Source organism: Rhipicephalus sanguineus, chromosome 1 (genome assembly GCF_013339695.2).
Source record: "Rhipicephalus sanguineus isolate Rsan-2018 chromosome 1, BIME_Rsan_1.4, whole genome shotgun sequence".
In the NCBI taxonomy this organism is placed as follows: domain Eukaryota; kingdom Metazoa; phylum Arthropoda; class Arachnida; order Ixodida; family Ixodidae; genus Rhipicephalus; species Rhipicephalus sanguineus.
In genome coordinates this window covers 49,288,928-49,310,397 of record NC_051176.1, presented here as the reverse complement: position 1 = coordinate 49,310,397, position 21,470 = coordinate 49,288,928, and the positions used below count along the sequence as shown (strand labels likewise).

The 21,470-nt window shown below is 47.2% G+C and overlaps 1 long non-coding RNA gene across 1 annotated transcript in view; it reads right to left on the bottom strand.

The window, feature by feature from the left end:
- Positions 1–21,470, bottom strand: part of LOC119391089 (uncharacterized) — a 303,791-nt gene that overhangs the window by 102,302 nt on the left and 180,019 nt on the right. Inside the window, exon 18 of the long non-coding RNA XR_007415559.1 lies at positions 20,378–20,451. This is a non-coding gene — a long non-coding RNA (uncharacterized LOC119391089). The remainder of the gene's footprint in view (positions 1–20,377; positions 20,452–21,470) is intronic.

Genomic DNA, 21,470 nt, shown 5'->3' with positions numbered 1-21,470 from the left:
CATAAATTTATTCGATGTGTGCGACAAATACTGGCACCAAGCTAAGGGTCCAACAACGGCTTGGCTCGTCGTTGGACCCACACAGTTTGATGCAGAATTACCAGTAAAACTAGACGCTAGATGCTGATCTAAATATGCGTGTTGGCTGAACGTACGTGCTGCGCTGAAAGGCGCGAGATTGGCGAAAAACAAAGCGCGCGCGTGTGCGCGATTGTGTGTGCGTGCGTGTCCGTGTGTGTTCAACTTCAATAATAGATGATTTAGAAGTGACTAAATACCTTTCAAAATGTGTTATTTTCAGGAAGTTTTATTTGCTGAATGAAATCTTCGTCTTCGTTTAAGCCTTGACCAAAGCCAGCCAACAATTATCGCGGACCGGTATACAGTATATAATCTGACTGTCTTTATACGGCAACTGTGGATGCATTTTTCGATGGTGCCATGACACGCTTTCGTAAACTCGCATAGACGGTGGTGCCAGAATGTAATATTGCAGGAATTTCTATACGATCGCATCAGCGTATTCTCAGACATGTGATTGCGGGAGATTAATTATCTCCCGCAAACGCGTTGTCGAATTACAGCAACCTGCGACACCCGGTTTGGGGACGTCGGTTTAAGGAACTGTTCGGACATTTAGCGCGCTTTTCCTTTGTTCTTCCTGCTTCTGATAAATGGATTGATAATAGCCGTTGCACGTTAAACGCAACCACACGTTTGCGGGACGTGGCAGTGCGCTTCCCACAAAGACTTAGTTTAATGCACGTCAACGCAAACGTCGACAAGATCGATTAAAAGTTGGATGCTATGAGCGTTGTATTGATAACGACGCTGTGACCTGTGAACAACCAAGCTCGATTTCAAATTGCACATAATTCTTTGCCTACCGGGAATAACGATCAGCTCCCACAGAAAAAAAATGTATCTTCAAATAAATTTTCTGCATAAATAAATAAAATTTCTGCATTTTACGGCCGAGTAACCTTGGTTTTTACGCTATTTTGCTTTCCTCCGTTCTCTCTATATTTCTGCCACCAATCTGCGCACCGTGCTGTTTCGACCTCTATCGAGGTCATGTTCACCTTCCTCGGACTGCCTTAAAAACCCAGGGCTTCACCTAGCTCCTGCCAGAACGTACACCTGGGGCGCTATTTTGTACGCGTTCTAGCATAGAACGGGGAGGAGGATCGAACAAAAGGACAAGGGGAAGCCACACGGGATTGGTCGAGGCTAGTGTGACGGTCAAGACGTGAGAATAGCCACAAGTTTTGCTTAGAACGGGGAGGAGGTGTTGGAACAGTCTCCGCAAATGACTTGGGTTGGATCCAAACGAAAGCGGAGGAATGGCGTTCCCGCGCATCTCTCTACCGCGCGGACAGTTTACGAAAATGGCGTCTCCGTTCTCGTTCATGCCATTTTGCAGAAACGAACCCGACGAAGCCCCGAGGTAGAAGGTGCGTTTGAGGTGATGACTGAAGAGGCGTACTTGGTGACGGGGCCCTCGCTCTTCAGCGCGTCGGACAGCTCGCCCCACAGCCGACGCCTGTCCGCTGCCGTAAATTCGTGCGTAAACTCGCTAGCTCGTACGGCCAACTCTCGATGCTGTTCCATAAACGAGAGCAGCAACTCTCTCTGATTGTAGGGAACGCGCGGACCTCGTAAGTGCGTGTGCTGCGACATTTCGACAACTGAATAACGGTTCCAATCGTCGCGCCGTTTGAATTTTACAAGTACACTAATACTAGAACCACTGGATCGTGGTGGCCAGCGCCACCACCGAACGCCTCGTGAAACTGCGACACCCCCTGGCGCTATGTCAAGACATTAACACAAGTTAATTGTTAAGGTCGCCGAGCTCTTCAACTTTAAGCTGCGAGAAACAATGCCTCTGAATATTGATGTTCAGGTATAATAATTATACATTTATTTATGCATTGGATACATTCCTGAATTCCCCAGCTCGCCTATTGGCTGTGTGCTCCCGCTTGTCCTTTTGTTCGATCCTCCTCCCCGTTCTATGCTAGAACGCGTACAAAATAGCCCCCCTGGTGGATGTCTTCAGAGTCAAAACATGCTCCGTCGTCTCCATATTCACACAAGTAGAGTCTCAACGAAAAAAGCTTAGCAGAAGTGGCCGGTGGCCGGAGCCACAAAATCGCGACACGCGGCGCTGTTGATGACGAGCACGCCGATAGTGAGATTGCCAAGCACTTTCCATTTTCCGAAGCAGGGGTGGCCTATGGACCGGCGGAAAGCAGCCCATCTTGCTGTTGGCCCACCCGTGTCCATATGCGTAGCCACCATTGCTTATCGGCAGAGGTGGCTACGTACTTGCTTTTTTCGCTGGAGCTGCGAGCAACCATATGTCTCTATCGCAGTTGCCCCGAAAAGCTGTTTGTTGGAGTGCTTTCTGCCAGCCACCCCTGCTTTGGAAAATGCAATGTGCTTGGCACTCTCGATATCTGCGTGCTCGAGAAAAAACGGCGTCGCGTGTCGCAATATGGCCGCTCCGGCAACCAGTCACCTGTGTCAATCTTTTTCCGTTGAGATTGTACGTACATGTGTCGTCTTTATTACTGAACATCGCTTTATAGTATCGCGTTCTAAGGTAGTCGGTCGTTGTTGCAAATACATTATTGCGCTTCCCTCGACATCATGTTAACATATCTAAAAACAAGCGCCCCCAACAGGTGCATTGTGCCAAACAACTTCACGCCTATGCAATTCATCATACCAACCATTCGTAGTTTCTATTAGGACATGTATCGTTAGCCCTACAGACGCCGGAGTCACCGAACGATCTCGGAATGTGGATGCGCTCATAAGTAACGTTTCGCGCTACAAATGGACAAATTTTATGATGGAGACCCCGGCTTTTATGGGCGCGCAGGCGTGTTGATAGAAAAGCCGCCATTCTAGTCAGCAACGATACTCCTAACGGCTTACAGAGGGTGGTACGGTAGCTAGCTTTTTTTTCCCCTATGGTTGTACAGTACGGCTCATCTAACAGCGGTTGTGCTTCATGTTGTGCTTCATCGTCATGAGTGCTCCGGGCCCCAAAATCTTCGGGCGCTCGTTCACAGCAGCGTTTTAACTGCGCGCCGGAACGGTGGGAGTTTCTGAACTAGTGGTGCGGTGCGGCATTGGCGACTGCACATCGTGAACAAAGCCAATCAACGACGGTTTCGCGCGGGCCAAAGTCGGGAAGTTTTACGGCGCTTGTGGCATACGCGACAGAACTACGCAATATCTTCGTGCCTTCGTTTCTAAAGTTTGACAGTTTTCTCATTTCTTTTTTACGTGCAGAAGTGACAATCTCCTTTGAAATAAAACATGCGCTCGCTTTTGAACCAGAATATCGGTGAAAGTTTCAACGAAAGGCCTACTGTAACGACGTCAGCGTTTGATTTACCTACCCCACCCTAACCAAGTCGCACCATTAGCATTTGTCGCTTTTTAGATTCGCCCGGTCGAATGATTCTAAACTTCGAACACTAGCTGTTTGAAAGTCGAATCAAATTAATCGATTACGTATTATTCGATTAGAATTTGAAACTCATATATTCGCACATCGCTAATTATTCATCGTAGCGAGCCTTTCCAGTCACCGTAGTGCTGCGAGCGCAGAACGCGAACGGTGAGCGCAAAACCCTATTCTAATTCTCGCGAAAGCAAGCACAAGCAAAGCGTCTTGATGCCCGAAACTTTTAGGACCATTATTTTTATAACTCTGATAAAGGAAGGGAAAACGCCGTCACCATAACTGGCGCTGAAGCGGGAGACATAGGCGCCGCCATGTTTAGCAGCGCTAATTATTAGGGTATGTAAACATCACACGTTAAAATACCTAACGCACACACTAACGTAACGTACACACACCAAAGAAACTTGTACACATCAGTGCTTAGGGTATGAAGTCATCAGCCGCAGCAATAGCATCGCTCCGAATTGCCACGAAACGCGTTTCGCGCATATTTTTCTGCGAAGTGTTTTGAACTGGGATCAAAACAAATGATGAAGTACGCAGCCGATTCCATAAAAGCGCTAACTACCCATCGTGCTGTGCATACTCATTGCACTCACGTGACGCTCAGCTCGTCAAACAGTTCTGATAGCTCTGATGTGCCAATGCGACAACTGCTCTAATAGACGAGGAATCGATTTACTGTGCCACGAGCTATGACAGCCTGCAAAAGCTATACCAATGAACGCTGTCGCCTCATTTATCGCATTAGACGAAAGAAAAATGTGGAACCCACCTTTGTTGTCGTCAGTGATGCCGTCAGTCGGCCCTCCCATGTCGGCAACGGGTACCTGAAGAAGCATTCGGGCTGTGATCCACGCCTCGCGGCTCGGAATAATCGAATGCCGAATGCGCGCAGGCGCTGGCCCGAGCCGCACGAGCGCATGCGCTCGAGCCAACGCGTGTCTCCACGAGCGCTGGCACGAGCGCTGGCCCGAGCCAGCGCGTGGCTCGGACCAGCGCGTGTCTGTACTTGACGATGATGATAATGGTCACTCATACTTCGAGTTTCAATAACCCCTTTCGTCAACTCCAATAAAAAATATTCACAACGCTTGGTCAGTTACCAAACCAGACCATTTTATGATGCCGTAAATGTTAACGTTATTTTATTACAGCATTCCGCCATATACATTTGAAAATGCATTCTGCCTCTGGCACCAAGCAACACTGGCTGTCCCACCCACACAGTGTCTTAGAATTACCTACAAGGAATATTGGTGCGGGACGCTGTTGTCCAACGACAATTCTTCGACACAATCAGCGAAGTGGCACCGTTCTCGGAGAGCATCAACACCTTAAAAGTGTTTAGCACGCCATAGTGCTTCAATCAAGCTGTTGAAGTTTGAGTTCCAGCCGTGCCGAGCGTCCGCGAAATTGGCGAAGCGGGTGAGGGCAAAGCGAAGAGAGGGGAAAGCAGAGCAGAGCAAGGCATTACTAAGAGAGGTATGAGAGGAGCAGCCGAGCAGGGCCGCCTTTCAGTCCTCTCGGGTTGGGTTCGGGTTGGGCGGGTAAAGAAGGATTGAGCTGGCATGCCCATACCATGTGGCAGGTATCAGCCATCTCAATACTGGCAGAGATCGAAAAAGGAAGAGTCAAATTGTTTGAGCTCTGCCGGGCACAGTAGCGTATTAGTGAATAGCCGGAGAATTCTCTCGTCCGCCTTCTTGAACCCTTGCAGGACGCAGGAAAGCGGTGGTGGGAGTCCCAATAATGGTTTTTTACATATTTAAAAGTGAGGAGAGGAGAGTTTTCTTCTGAATCAGAAGGGTCACCGGTGGGCGAGGCAGAGGCCTGAGGAATGAGTGCGCGGGCGGCAGCGTGCGCTGCCTCTTTGCCTGCCAGGCCCTGATGGCCGGTAAGTCCAGATTAGTGTGCGGGGAGAGGGGTAACGTAGCCGCGGACAGGGTCGAATAATATTGTTCGAGTGAGTCTCTCTCGAGTGAGTGAGCAGTTCGTTGAAATTAAAACGAGTGTATCTAGAATGCTGAATGTTAGTTCTGCTGTGCGACAGGGAAATGTGTTGGGGCCACTATTATTCATAATATATGTAAATGATTTAGTACAAGCAATCCCTGACTCAGTGTCTTTTAAACTTTTTGCGGATGATTGTGTTGTGTTTAAAAACATAACCTGCTCTATTAGACCATAATCTATTACAGCAAACTCTACGCAACATTCAGTGCTGGTGCGCAGCGTGGGACATGGAATTAAGCGCTGATCAAAAGAGTGCTCATAAATATAACACGGAAAACTAATCCTAGTTTGTTTACCTACAATATCAATGGCTCCCCCATTCAATCAGTAACACAGTATAAGTATTTAGGGACAAAGGCGTGCGCAGAGGGGGGTGCTAATAACCTAAGAGGGGGGGGGGGCGCAAAATCTGCCCCATACATTGACTTAGTAGGGTGGGGGGGGGCGCTGTGATGAACCTTTGCCCCCGGAACTCTAAAAATCAACTCCTCTTTCCACGCACCAATGAAAGCGGTAGTGCGAAGCAACCTGCACTGTACAAAGAGAGCACTGTCAAATGATAGTTTTCTGAACTTACCTCTGACTCGCCAAAAGAGCAAACGCGATTGGATGGGACAAAATGTAGGCTTGGTCCCCGTATCAGTATTCCGGCGCAGTCTTCACCTTGCAGTCCTGCGACATCCGATTCATTCTGGTTGAGTTGCTGAGAGACCCTTGTATCCTTGTATAAACACTTTGCCCAAGTTTTACTTTCAGTGACGCTGCATCCCGTGTTCAGCGGCTTTCACAAGTAGTGCTTGGTCGCGATACCTGCGCGTTCTTTCACGCATGTACTTCTCGCGCTGCAAATAATTTGTGACAGCGCTCGTGACAGATATTTGTAATAACTATGAAAAGCGGCATATGGTTGAGCACACATCGTTACAAATGAAATCTTACACAATTTACAACTAATACGCTGTATCATCAGTCTATGCGCGAAACATCTGAAGCCCCCTAGCATGCTTCTGTATGCTGCACAATATCGAGACACGCGCTTGTTAAAATCTTTCACAGTGATCATGTCTGACTGCATAAAACATGCGCGCGCAATCGTTCGGCACGATCGCCCACTTTCTGTTATTGCAACATTTCCACTGTATTCGACGCTTCTAAACACAATGAATGCGTGACGCGAATAGCCATCTGCATTCCAGATTTATTTACGCGAGTTACAGCGATTACGGTTGAAAGTATTCGGTGGACACACGTATGAAATACAAAGCGTTCCACTATAAAGCAATCCTTTATTAATACCCGGGGTTTCACGTGCCAAAACCACGATATGCTTATGAGGCAAGGCGTAGTCGAAGGTTCCGGAAATTTAGACCATCTGGTGTTCTTTAACGTGCACCTAAATGTAAGTACATGGACCTCTAGCAATTCGCCTCCCTCAAAATTCCACCTCCGCGGCTGGGATAAAACCCGCGTATTTCCGGTCAGCAGCAGAGCACCGTACAACCACTGTACCACCGCGACAGCCCGCTGGACGCAAGTTCACCCACCAAATAGTTAAATGTGTTAGCTATGTAACCTGCTATGCTACCATGATGACAGCATTCGGATAGCGAAAGGAGTAACCCTGAATCTGCCTTGAACGAAAGAAGAGAATCCTAAGGGCTCGTTCCTTTTGTTTGATAAAACCTTAATGAGAGGCAACAGATAATGAAGCGAAGGAAGGTATAGGGGACGTTAATTGTACTGTTTTAACTGTACTGTAGTAATTATATAAACGTGAATAAAGTGAAGTGGACGAAAAGAAAACATCCTGCCGGCAGGGACCGAACGTGCAACCTTCGGATAAGGCGCCCGATGCTCTACCAATTGAGCTACGGAGGCGGTCGTCCCCTCGTCCACTTTATCGGGTATTTATGTGCACGCAGACCTGGGAGTGTTTGCGGCACTCGCCGCCATGACGGCGAGTGTGGGACTTGCGTTTCTGAATGTTCGTATTTCCTAGGTGAGGTTAATTAACGCCCGAGCAATGTGCGGCACAATCCTTAGAGCTTCGACAACGTGCGCCAGTAAGAATAACCAATGTAATCAATACTTGGTCACTACAAAGGGCTTGAAAAGCGAGTTGCGAGGCCGTTCCCAATAGACTGCTGTAAATGAAAACCTACCTGGGCTTGTGGCACCAGGTGTCCAGTGTCGCATATGGGCAGGCGAGGCCTTCACCAAGCCGGTGGTCGGATAGCACCCCCGATTGCAGTAGGAAAATCAGTACGGACAGGTGGCCCACCTGTAGGCCTGTCACCTCCTCCTGCCACACGAACAGCAACTGCGTTTTTTTAACGCAAACATCACTGGTCAAGCTTGTCAACACCAAAGCACTGAAATATATTCCCCTAAGAGGGCAGCGAAACAAGGATCAAAAGGCGTAGTGAATGAACGCCTACATAGGCCTACAATGCACATGCTTTGGTTTTTTTGTTACTAGCAAACAAGCCTTGTTTTGAGACATGACTAAAAAACGCGGTCGCAATAGTTAACAGCAAATCTGTTCGTTGAAAACCACATTGGGCATCAAAAAATTGTAACAGTATACATAATGCACCTCTCAGAAAACAGTCCTAAAATTTCTCTCAAGGTTTTCCTCACTAGCGCGCTACTTGTCTGCCAACAGTTGACGACAGCAACAGTCGAGACACAATCGACTGACATAGCAATGGTACGTCTCTTTTCCCAGTTTCAAGTCATGTACATATCCGCCCAATTAAATCTTCCTATTTGTGGACATTTGTGTTCAGCCCGGCTTATGATTTCTGCCTTGGGCACGAAACGGGTAAGCAGTGGCATTGTAATCAAACCTTGATGACTACAAAGAGCTTGAAAACCGAGGTTCTGTAAATGAAAACCCACCCGGCCTGTTAAATCACGTGTTGAGGATCGCATACGGGTGGGCGAGGCCTTCACCAAGCCGTTGGTCGGAGAGCGCCCCCGATTGCAGTAGGAAAAGCAGTACGGACAGGTGGCCCACCTGTAGGCCCGTCACTTCATGCCAAATGCACAGCAACTGCGTTTTTTTACAGCAAACAGCCGTGGTCAAGCTTGTCAAACAACACCAATGCACTGGGTGGTCAACACTGAAATATATGCCCCTAAGAGAGCAGCGAAACAAGGGACAAAAGGCGTAGTGAATGAGTGCCTACGTAAACGCGTTGCAATAGTTAAAATATATTTTCGCTGAAAACCACATTAGGCATCAAAATATTGTTAACAGTATAATGCACCTCCCAGGAAACAGTCCTTTCCTCACTAGCTTTTCCTCACTAGCGGGTACTTGGCTGCCAACATTTTACGACCGCAACAGTCGAGACAATCGATTGGCACAGCAATGGTACTACCGCGCTTAGTATGAGCTGCAACATGCGAGCGCGTGGCTGAGCGCTCTGCAAAGTTGTAAGTGGCGCCGATCATGGCATATTTTTGAGTTATCGGGAGAGAGTTTGGCTGTCCCTGCGAGTGCGCATCGCCTCCATTTGCTTTCACGACCCGTGACGGCTTCATCGACCGCCATGCCGCGCGCCTCTCACCGACGGGGCCTTCGCCGCCTCGTCACCGACGTGTATCGTGCCCCTGGCTGAATCGTGGTCCCGTCCGTCGACTCCTGCGACCGGCTCCCCATCTTTCCTCTGTTCTTCTATCCGTCGTTCTTGCCGACCATATTTCACTTTCTTTTTCTTTCTACTTCTCTTTTATTCCCACCTTACCCCCACCCCTATAAGGCACTGCGCCGTGCTCCCGTAAGGGCTGCAGAAATTAGGTGTCTTCTTTTTTCCTTACGAACCACTACCACCACCTCCACGCCCTCGTTTTGCCCTGCGGTGATAGCAGCTTCGAAAATAATAACTTCGATGTTGAAAGCAAGCAAGTGGGGGCGATGCGCGCTCGCAGGGACAGCCAAACTATCTCGATAACTCGAAAATATGCCATGAACAGCGCCACTGTACAACCTTGCGAAGCACTCGGCCACGTGCTCGCGTGATGTAGCTCATACTGAGCGCGATAGTACGCCTGTTTTCCCAGTTTCCTGTCATGCATATATTCGCCCAATGAACTCTTCCCATTTGTGGAATGTTCAGCACAACTTATTCTGCCTTTGCACGAAACGGGCAAGCACTGGAAGTTGACAGTCGGGAATAAGAGAATAGTAAATCTCTCTGGGATTTTCGGTCTGATGCAAGGCACTACTACGTCCAAGAACCATGAGCAAGCATGTGAATGTTCCTTGATAAGGCTTGTCCAATGTAATTTGTTTCCTTAATATCACAATCTCAACCTTTCTAATTTGACATTTTCTATGGGTGGACAAGGTTGTGCCTAAGAAAGAAGTGGGCTCCTCGACGCAGTCTCTTTTAGCCTACCTTATTTTAAGCTAAGTTAAATATGTGTTCGCGCTCGTACGTTGCCGCTGTTGTGGTGTTGCAGGTCTTTTTTGTTTCTTGAAGCGACGGTGACTGGGAATGTTTGATGAGGCAAGCTAATCCAGATGGTGTAAAGCGAGGGACTACTGCAAAACACGATTACAGTTACGTATAAGTATAAGGTTATTTACACGTATGTTTGTCGTCACCCCGAAATGCCGGGACATCTTTCTGTATTAAAAACCCATTGTGTTAACTACAATATAAAATGTTCACAACGATTGATCAGTTACCAAGCCTGCGTATTTCATGATCCAGTAAAAGTTGACGATATCATAACCTACAGGCTTTCGCCATGTACATTTGAAAATTCATTCTTCGCGAGTGACAAATTCTGCAACTAAGCAACACTGGCCGTCGCACCTATAGTGTCTTACAAATACCTAACAGGAAAATTGGTAATGGACGGTATTCTATGATGAAAATTCTTCGACATGGTGACCGAATAGGCAACGTTCTCGGTGAGCCTCAACACTTTGAAACGCCTAAACACGATACTGACCACCTATCCTTGCGTGAATATTGAGGACTTGCACTTGGTGCTTCAATGCACCAGTCAAGGACGTATTTCTAATGTGTTTATGCGATATCTGCTTAATACGATTATTTCGACGAGTGAGTGCCAGGCCAAATCCTGTCCTGGATCCACATAAACGCAACTCAGCCTCGGAACCGCGCGCACGCCGTTAAATCATGCAGAGCCTATCTACTAAGGCCGGCCGCTACGACTCCGTGCAAAAGATCTGAATAAGCGATCTCACCTCAATTATTGTACTAAACAATGGAAGCACACGGAACTCGCCTCTTCTTTTTTCCTTTTCTCAAGAGCCCTTTAATTGTCCCGGATAGATATCTAAAAAAGCGTTCGGTTGCTCTGATCCTAGCGTAGACAGCATGGGTATGGGTGATTTTATGGGTAACTGCGATTAGTGAAGCATGCATAATGGACGCATACTGAACAAGTGGTGTAAAAATAAGAAAAAAAGACAATGGCTGAGTATGCGTGAAGGCTTTAGGCGACGACGAAGAAGAATCAAGCACGAGAAAACACGGCGCAAGCAATGAGTGAAAGGGGGAAACAATATTGAGATTCCACTTTAGCCAACAAAGTGCCTTCGCAGTTCCTCGTCCGTATTGCATTTTTATTCATATTGGAAACGATGATATTTAGAAAAAGCTTATTGCGGATTGCAAGAAGATATGGTGGCTATCACGTGAGCACTCTTGACTGACGATCACTTCACATTTCCATTCATCACATGGAAGTAAAAAGTATCTCCGCAGTGTCCTATAAAAGTGAAAAGCAACGAGTGATACCAAAGTGTACACGTGAGCGCATAAACCGCACTCCAGGGGAGCTATTTTCACGCGACAGCGTTAAAGAGCTCGCTTCGCAGAAATTCCGGTGTTGGCGTCGGAGTCTTTGGTTGTGAGCGAAAAATCTTGTCCGTGACCAAAATATTGATAAAGATGTACATAAAATAAATAGCAAAAAATATTCAGTTCGAGTAAGAATCGAACGCATGCCATCTGCGTGGCAAGCAGGTGTTCTACCAAAGAGCCACGATATTGCTTGAAATAGCTTGGGAAAAAACACTATATGAATGTCATGTAGTGGAAGGAGTCTCCTTAACGCCCGTAATAATGCGTGGCAGAAGCGTAGGATCTCGCCAAGCCTCAAAGTATGTGAATTGCGCAAAGAGTGGGTGTTTTAAAGGGCCACCCATTACAAAGCGCTCAGACATTTATTCATCAGCTGCAAAAGCATAAACAAAGTGAGCAGCTGCGTAGGTTCGCGTGTTGCCTTACGGACGCTTAGTGGGCCCTTCGCCGATTCGCAAAAGAAAGAATTATGGCGTAGTGGGCACTTTACAACTGCATTTGCAGTAGGCATTCTAGGATAGTTTGAAGCAGCCAACGTTAAGGGCACAGTCGGTCGTTTCCTCACGGCACGGTTGAGGCATGCTCCGAAAACCGAAGCCAGAGAAGGCGATGCGCACGGGTCCCGAATACGCTATCGCGTTCTGCTTTTGAAGGCGAAGCTCAAGCGTGCTCCAAGTTTTTGTACGCGTCCTGTGATAGAACGGAAGGAACGAAACGTAACGAAAGGACGACATGGAGCCGCACGGGATTGGTCGATGCTCGTCTGACGGTCAGACGTGGGAATAGCAACCAGAAACGGCAGTGCTGTGAATCATTTCTAAAGGAACGGGCACAGAACGGACGGAGGCACCGTTCCATCCTGAATCAAAACGTAAGCGCTAGGGTCGGAGAATCGAAAAGCCTGCTTTGTGTTTGGCTAACTGTAATCCTGCGCCAATAGTTTGCTAAAGTCCCAACCAGTCCCCCACCACCGACTGTGGATGGATGGATGGATGCTATGAGCATCACCTTTATACCGAGGCCGTTTTTTGTCGAGCGTGGAGGCGCACATGCGACCACGCTCCACAAAAAAAAGAAAAAAAAGCTCGCTTCTTTTTAAGTTGGTCCATTGCCCTGCCATTTCGATTAAATCAATCTTACCATAGAAAAAAAAAACATTCACAGCCCAGCTTTCTGCCCCTTACGGCAGAGGCCATTCTATGGCCACCAATACTCCAACAGTCTCTTACTTATTTCTATTGCGAAAGTGTTCTGCTTACCATGGTTGTCCCTAAAACCCAAGGTTTTGCGTAGGCTCGTTCAGAAACACACACCTGGGTAGATATCTCCACATTCAATCAAAAAATGCTCCGTCGTTTCCTTAGCTTCCTCACAACATATACATTTTCCTTCTTTACTGAATCTCGCTTTATAACTACGCGTGCTAGGCGTTCTAAGGTACGTCTCGTGAGCTTGCCACACCATTTAGCGGCCAGTGAAGACTAACACAAATTGTTAAAGTCACCGCGCTTTTGAATTTCGACCTTTGAAAAACAATTCCTGCTAATATTGATGTTCAGCTATAATACTGCATTTCTTCATGCCTTGAAAACATTTCTGAATTCCCTCAGCTCGCCTATTGGCTGTTCCCTCACGTCCGCTCGTGACGTTTCGTTCCGTTCTATCACATAACGCGTACAAGATGGCTGCTTAGAACCAATGTCCTACACATGCTGCCTTTGTTATCCTTAAGGCCTCGTTAAAGCTCGCACGTTTCTTTCACGCCCTGTATTTATTTGAAATTCTTAACAACGTTCTGGTATCATAACATTAAAGGGGTCGTGAACCACGTTTCCAAGTAATGATCTAATGACCTCAGTATCGGAGTTTACTGCCCCTCGAATAAATTGCCTCAAAAATTTTTCGAATCCGTCAAGAATGAGCGGAGTTACGGGGGTTCGGCGCACGCTTTGAGCGCTTTCTCTTTTCTCGTACCGACGAGCGCACTGGAAGCTACGCAGGGATGGATGGCACGGAGTAAAGAAGTTACGTCAGAGCGCGTAATGAAACGCGATCGCTCTCCCGCTGTGATTCGCGTGCGCGAGTGCAGCTACCGTGTACTGAGGAGTGCGGCGCTGGCAAGTGGCGGCACCCCGTGGCAAGAAGCGCATCTGATCCGAACGCCGCTCTCGACTTACGTCGGCTATCTGCCAATGAGGATGCTATGTCTTTTGGGACGCGGCGATGCAGATCGTGACGTCAACCTGCAGACGCCCCGCCCACTGATGAGAGTGACAACCGGCCTCTGTTTGAAAAGAGGGCACCTGAGGAACGGCAACTTCGCGCTCTGCTTGTGGCCTTTACGCGGCGCCCACGACTGTAATATTTGGCAGAGCAGTTCATAGCCGTGTCAGCTTTCCACAGGATGTGTTTTTTCAACAAGCCGAAGGGGTGCTTCATGACCCTTTTAAAGGGACTGTCTACCGTCCGTCATTGCTTTTCTGCTTTGTACAGCAATAGAAAGCGTACCGTCTGAAGTGTCCAACCTTGCAGCTTTTTCTCTAAAAAGCGAGTGGAAATTTTTAAAACAGAATTTTTCGATCTACGTTCCCTCTTCTTGCATTGGAGTGAAACATGTCCACAACCCTGATTGGTGGACGCGATGATGATTGTAGTGCCGGTAAAAATTAAAACCGAAAACACATGTGATTTCGATAGCATTACTTTATTGTTGCCGAACCTATTGTAATGAATGTAACAGTCGTTTTCAGCGCGCTACCGGTTAAATGAAGCCTTACTATACGATTACGAAACATTTGTTTTGCCGTGATCACAGTCTCTGCGCTTATTTTAGCACTGATGCCGCAATCCAAGCCAAGTCGAGTTATCAAAAAGAGACAATAAATGCGCGCCTTCACAGCGCAGCACATATGAGACATCCTAACAACAATACAGCGGCACAGTACGGCCAGCTCGGAGAGCCGCATGACATAGCGCATGAGTTGAAGCAGACAAAATCGAAGGCGGCGCCGCAAGCTGCGCCATCGGGCGCCTTTTTGTATGCGTGAGAAAAAGAAAAGCAAAAAATTACTCTCTGACGCAATCGAAAAGTGTCTAAAGTGCGTAAAATACAATTTCAAGTTATACATGTTTGTTTTTAAGCAAAATGAGTCTACCTGCGAGAATCTCTTGTCCTACCAGTAGATTGAACCATATCGGCATTGGGTGACGCTAGCTGTAATTCTTTCACGATTTTCAACATCAAATTAAAAATATAACTCCTTTTTTATGGGGCAAAAGCATGCTCGTTGCCGCCGATGTGACGAGCGATCTTCTCATTTTCACCACAATGAGAAAAAATTTTCCGGGCGGTAGACAGTACCTTTAATTCCATTTTCCACACAGCAGTGAAAGCGTCAGTACGAAGCAACCGGCACCATACAACGTTAGGGTGTGCTGTCGAACCACACCAAACGGTGTGTAGAATGACAGTTTTCTGTACGTAGCGAAGTCGCAGTCGTTCACGCCGCTGTCGTCTACTGTCTGAAGCGCATTAAAAATGGCTCGTAAAAGCAAATATAATAGGATGGAGTATCGGGCTGTGGTCCTGGTCCCAGTACCGCTACTCCAGTGTTCTTTCACGCATCTACTTTCTAGCGCTAAAATTGTCTCGTAATAACCCCATGGTTCTAAGTTTCGCGCAAACGCTGCGACAAGAATTTATAATAGCTTTATTAAGCTGCGCTACATGGCTGAGAAAACATCAATGTGCAATATCATTTAACGCTACAATTAAAATCTTGCGTATCTTCTGTTTATACGTAAAACTCATAAGCACTTAAGAGCTGCTTCTGCATGTTACAGGTACAATACAGACACGCATACTTGTACATGTTTTTCACAGCGACTATGTAGGACCCCCTAAAACTGCCGCAGGTTTTATCGCACTGCTCAAGCCACGTGTTGATATATTGGAACCGCTGCAATTTTAGCTACGCTTTTAAGCACAGCGCATGCGCGACGGGGAAGGTTGATTCATGAGATTTGTCGCACCAAATAAGCCAAAGGCTACGAGGGACGCCGAGGAGTGACGGGCTCCGGACAGCTTTGACTGACGTGCTTGCTCGCCAAGCTTCTTACGCTCGCGCCTTGTCCGTTGTCGGTGGCGTGCAACGTTTATAGATACTTTTTCAGTTTCCGAACTCCTCCTTTCGAGGCGGGCGCGATTTGCTCCTAGGGAGTGTGGGGGCGCTGCAGTCCAACTTTGCGCCAAGTAAACAGCCGCACTCCACTCTCCGCTCGCTTCCCTGCCGTCGCAGTCGTGTCCGTGTTGGTGTTCGGTGGTGCCGTTTTTTTTTAAATGCGAAGCATTTCTTAGCGAACTTCTGCGACTTTGAGCGTATCTATTCTATCTATCTATCTATCTATCTATCTATCTATCTATCTATCTATCTATCTATCTATCTATCTATCTATCTATCTATCTATCTATCTATCTATCTATCTATCTATCTATCTATCTATCTATCTATCTATCTATCTATCTATCTATCTATCTATCTATCTATCTATCTATCTATCTATCTATCTATCTATCTATCTATCTATCTATCTATCTATCTATCTATCTATCTATCTATCTATCTATCTATCTATCTATCTATCTATCTGTCTATCTATCTATCTATCTATCTATCTATCTATCTATCTATCTATCTATCTATCTATCTATCTATCTATCTAGCCACCTACGACTTTGTGCTCTCCTGGTCGCTTGGTTAATCGAATGTTCACCAAAATTGGTATGGCGTAACATGACTGTATGACGAACATACATGACAAGTCATAACATGAAAATCATGACACGCGTGTCATGTACATCATGATTTACATGCCACGCTCATGGTGCGCTGGCGGGCGTTTCACTAGGTTGATATACACAAAAATTGGTATCTTGCGACGTGCCTGTGTGACGAACATAAATGACACGCGTTAACATGAAAATCATGACACGCATGTCATGTACAGCATGACTTAGATGCCACGCTCATGGTGCGCTGGCGGCCGGTTCGCTAGCTTGATCTACCCCGAAATTGGTATTGCGTGACGTGACTGTGTGACGAACATAAATAACACACGAGTTAACATGAAAATCATGACACGCATGTCATGTACAGCATGACTTACGTGCCACGCTCATGGTGCGCTGGCGGCCGTTTCGCTAGCTTTATATACACCAAAATTGGTATCTTGCGACGTGGCTGTGTAACGAACATTAATAACACGAGGTAATATGAAAATCATGACACGCATGTCATGTACAGCATGACTTACGTGCCACGCTCATGGTGCGCTGGCGGCCGTTTCGCTAGCTTTATATACACCAAAATTGGTATCTTGCGACGTGACTGTGTAACGAACATTAATAACACGAGCTAACATGAAAATCATGACATGCATGTCATGTACAGCATGACTTACGTGCCACGCTCATGGTGCGCTGGCGGCCGTTTCGCTAGCTTGATCTACCGCGAAGTTGGTATTGCGCGACGTTACTGGGTGACGAACATAAATAATAAGAGTTAACATGAAAACCATGACACGCATTTTCCTCAATGACATACAAGACGATGTATGCAGCTCTTTGCTGGCTGCTTCGCATTACATCGATTCCCACAATGCGTGGGACCTGCCGGCTTTTTCTAATCTGTGTGTATGCCTCGTCGCCCTCTGTGCGCGTGGCAGGCGTTCACGGTCTTCTGAAGACAATTCGACGTCGACACTCATGCAGACACTCGGACATCCACGACGTAGGACTCTCCGATTGTTGATATCGCGGGCACGATCCAAGCGTTAACCACGTGTGGGCGCACCGAGCACATGTGTACGTGTGGACCTTCTGATATCCTGTGCGTGATGCTGTAGACCTTCGGGACGTCATGCCGACATGTTTTGTGCCCGGGTGCACCAGCGGGTATAGAAAAAACCCCCAGAAACGTCCGCCGTCGGACCCATTGTTACTGCAGAAGTGGCAAAGGTCAATTCCACGCGCGGACAAACCTTTGGGGAAGACGTGCAAGGTATGGGACCTTCACTTTCAAGAAGGTGACATACTGAAGACACATAAGTATACCATAAATTGAGTAGTCGAAATCGACCGCGGTGCGGGGGCACTGAGGAGTGATGTAGTTCCTCGTTTATTTCCGAACCTGCCAGTGTACTTGTCATGCAGCCGCAGAAGACGAAGGTCGCCGAAGAAAAGGGTACATGTACTACCTCAACAAACTGTACAGCTGCCTTGCGATCTGCCGGAAGAATCCCCTCAACAGGTACCCGCTCCTTCAGAGAACTTCAGTTTTTCTGACCTAGTGGAAAAAAGTGCTGCACTTCAGCTTCCCCGCAACTGGAGTTGGGCGGTCCCTGAAGAGCCGGGAAAACGTCCGGTAATCATTTTCTATAATGCAGAATTCAAAGAAGACATCTACTGCATCCTCAAGAGCACTGTCATCCGCGAGGATTTGACCTACGTGGTTTCGGCGAGCGGTAAATTGCTGAATAAGTTGCCTTTCGATACACCACTGCGGTCACTACAAACAACACTACAGCGAATTTACTGCAGAGTTGATTCACGTATACATTGTAACCCAGATGCATTTTTTTGCAAGACAAAAGTGCCAAGACAACGACAGTGCTATCAAAGCGCAGAGGGAAAGAAAAAAAGCTAAACTTGTGTGAAATTCGAATGCTCGTGGAAAGTATGCATTAAACATGCATTTTCAATTTCGTAAGCTAAATGCGATATATTAGTGAAAAAGTGTATGATCGTGGCAAGTGTTCTTGTGTCAATAAATTTGTGTTCCTATGTCTTTATTTATTGTACCCTCAGGGCCCAAGGGCATTACAGAGGGGAGTGGGGATATACATAAGGGAAACAATATGAAACAGCAAGGAATAACGAAAAAAATTGCAAAATTTGCGTTTTTTCTTTGAATGATTCTAAATATTATCCACTGACAGACATCCAGAAATCTGAATACTTGAAAAAAAAAAGTCCACTGGTTTATGTCACCTGAAGAGAAAAATAACGTTGTTTCAGTGGGATTTTCAACGAGGGTCGTACCTTACAGCAAGGGCTCAGTTTCAACTTGCTTTAGGGCAGTGCACGCTGAGCTAATGTGCAGAGCGTCGAAGATACAAATGCTAAAACTCGTGAAACCAGCTTTTAAATAACTTTGAGCAGAAAACAGATGAGTCGCAGCATTTACCGAGGCTTTTAAGACGTAGCTCATACAGCTGAACTCTGAATTTTGCTTCTAGTGTCTGAAATAACGAGAAATTACAGGGCGGTATACGGCTATTTAATCTACGAGTGCACGCGTAACTTACGCGAACTACTGTTTTTACCGAGGTCCCGGAAAGACATAGCTCGGGTATCTAGGCCCGAAGTTGTACTCCTCGTGCCTAAAACAAGAAGTTGCGCGGCAGGGCTCTTTCTTAACCTGAAATCGTCGGATAAACGCTGCACATCGCACCTATCTGTAGCAGACGACCCTCGTTTAGTTGGCGCAAAGTTGGACTGCAGCGCCGCGGTGGCGGGAACTGCAGCCGGCCGCCTGCTCCCCGCAGGCGAAGCGGGGAGTTTGGAAACTGAAAAAGTATCTATAAACGTTGGTGGCGTGTACACTAGTTCTCATTGGTCCCGCCATAGGCGCAGCTGCGCTCTCCGGTGATTTCAAGAATGCTCACTAGATGGCGCGCACCGCTTAAGGCAGGGCACACCACCCTAGGCGCGTGCGCTAGTTAGATAGGTGACCGCTAGAGGGCCGCGCCTCTCGTATGGCGTTTGGTGCGTTTCGCGTTTGGCGCGCTTCTTTTCTCTTCGCGGGCAGCTGACTCAATGAAGAAGAAGAGAAGAGGGCACGCCGTCAAGTAAACCCGGAGGTGCGGGCCAGCGAAGGAGTAGATAAGCGGGCGTGCCGTGAAGCGGACCCTGCGGTGAGAGCTCGCGAAGCAGAAGCAGCTCGGAAGCGGTGGCAAGAGAACCCCGAAGAAGTGCGGTCGCGGGATGCCGCGGCGAAGCGCCAAAAGCGGTCGCTACCCGAGGTTGGCGGCGCCGACTCTTCAAGCTCGACTTCCTCGACCACACTTTTGGCCGCAGCTGCAACGTTGTCACGTCTATATATGATGACAGAGGAATGTGTACGGAGGATTCGCGGGTTACCCGATCATCTCCGAGCAAGCTCCTCTAACATCATTCACTTTGTGGATATGGCATAGCAGGGTGCCCAGCAAGTGGCAGCACTTGCTGGGCACCCTGGGCCGATGCCCGAAATGCCATTAGCCTTTAGTTTCTTTCCAAGATTTTTTTAGGCTATTGCTCACACATCTACACGTGCGTGGGCGCGCGGTGGTAAGTGTGGTTTCGTCTCGCAGGCTCATTGCGTTTCTTGCGCTCACTAAGACTGATGAAAACTGGCGCAATTTCCAAACATGCAGACGCGGCACCGTAGTACGGTATCGACCATTTGGGGACTTGTTTGCGGAACTCACGCAACACCCGAGTAATTGTAAATGCTCGGGTGTCCTTGCATTCCACCATCATCCAGACGTGGGCAAATAAGGCTGGGAACCGAACCCACGTCCTCGAGCTTAGCAGCGCGGTGACTGACGTGCTTAGGGAGGTTTTGAACACAGACAGTAGTATCGCAATAAATCGATTCTAAAGCGGGGGATTGACCAAGGGCTCGTTTCTAATGGAACCAACAGAATGAAGCTAAGGAGGGTATAGGGGACTATAATTGTGTGTTTTAACTGTCGTATAGTAATTATGAAGTAAAAGGAAATGAATGAAAGTGAGTGAGAAATATACTTGCCGCAGCTGGGGATGGAACCTACAGCCTTCGGATGACGCGTCACAACTCTGACAGCTTCGGCCACGTGCGTCACTAAGAAAACCCTTGGTCACTACAAAAAGCTTGGAAAGTGGAGGTTGGGAAAACGTGTAAGGTGTGAAGACGCTTGCAATAGAGTGTTGTAAATGAAAACCTACCTGGCCTGCTGGCACAGGGTGTTCAGGATGGCGCGCCAGCAGGCCGGTCACCTCGTGCCACACGTAGAGCAAGTCTGCGTTTTTTTACAGAAAAGAGCAGTTGTCAAGCTTGTGAACACCAAGGCACTTGTTGGTCAGCACTGAAATATATACCCCTCAGAGTGCAGCCAGACGACAGAGCAAAACGTTTAGTGGTAGAATGTCTGCTTACGGCTGCAATGCCGTTGACTTGTTTTTACCAGCAAAAAGCCCGTATTTTGTGATTTGAGTAAAAAGTGTGGTTCCAATAGTCACCAGAAGATATGTTCGTTGACAAGCACATTGCGAATTTAAAAAAAATTGTAATAGTATTATGTAGCTGGCTGAGACATACTAGTTTAAGGAGTAAAACGACGGACACAAGAAAGAAGACGAAGACAAGCGCTTTCGTTGTGTTCGTCGTTTCATTCCTTGTGCTATTATATCACAGCCAGTTATGTCTAGTATGTCTCAGCCAACTAGCCCAATATTTAATCCTTTTAGAGTATTACGTACCTCTAAGCAAACAGTTTTCAAACTCCTCGAGCTTTTCCTTACTAGCGGGTACTTGACTACCAACAACTGACGACCGTCTAGAGAAGGACAACTGGCACACCAATCCGCTTTTTTCACGATGCCACAGCGCACGCGCTATTCCCCTAACGGTTAGAGTCGCGAAAACGCCTCTTGATCTTGAAGGCTTTCGCTCTGGGGATACCAGTTGTCCCGGCCCCTACAAAAATCCTACCAAAACGGCAGAGGGACAGGAAAACGTAAATGGTGGATCCCACGAAGTCTGTTTTGCTAGTTTTCTTTAAGCCATGCATACGTCCACCCAAGGTGATTTTCCCCATTTATGGACATGTCTTTTCAGCACGGCTTATTATTTCTGACTTGACACAAAACGGTCAAGCTCTGGCATGTTTGCATTTGCATTTCACTGTCAGGACTGATAGAATAGTAAATCTATCTGGGATTTCTCAACCTGATGCTACACTACTGCGTCCAAGCCGCATAAGCAAGCATGTGAGTGTTCCTCATCAGGGTTTCAACGTTTCAATTAAAAAACCGCGAA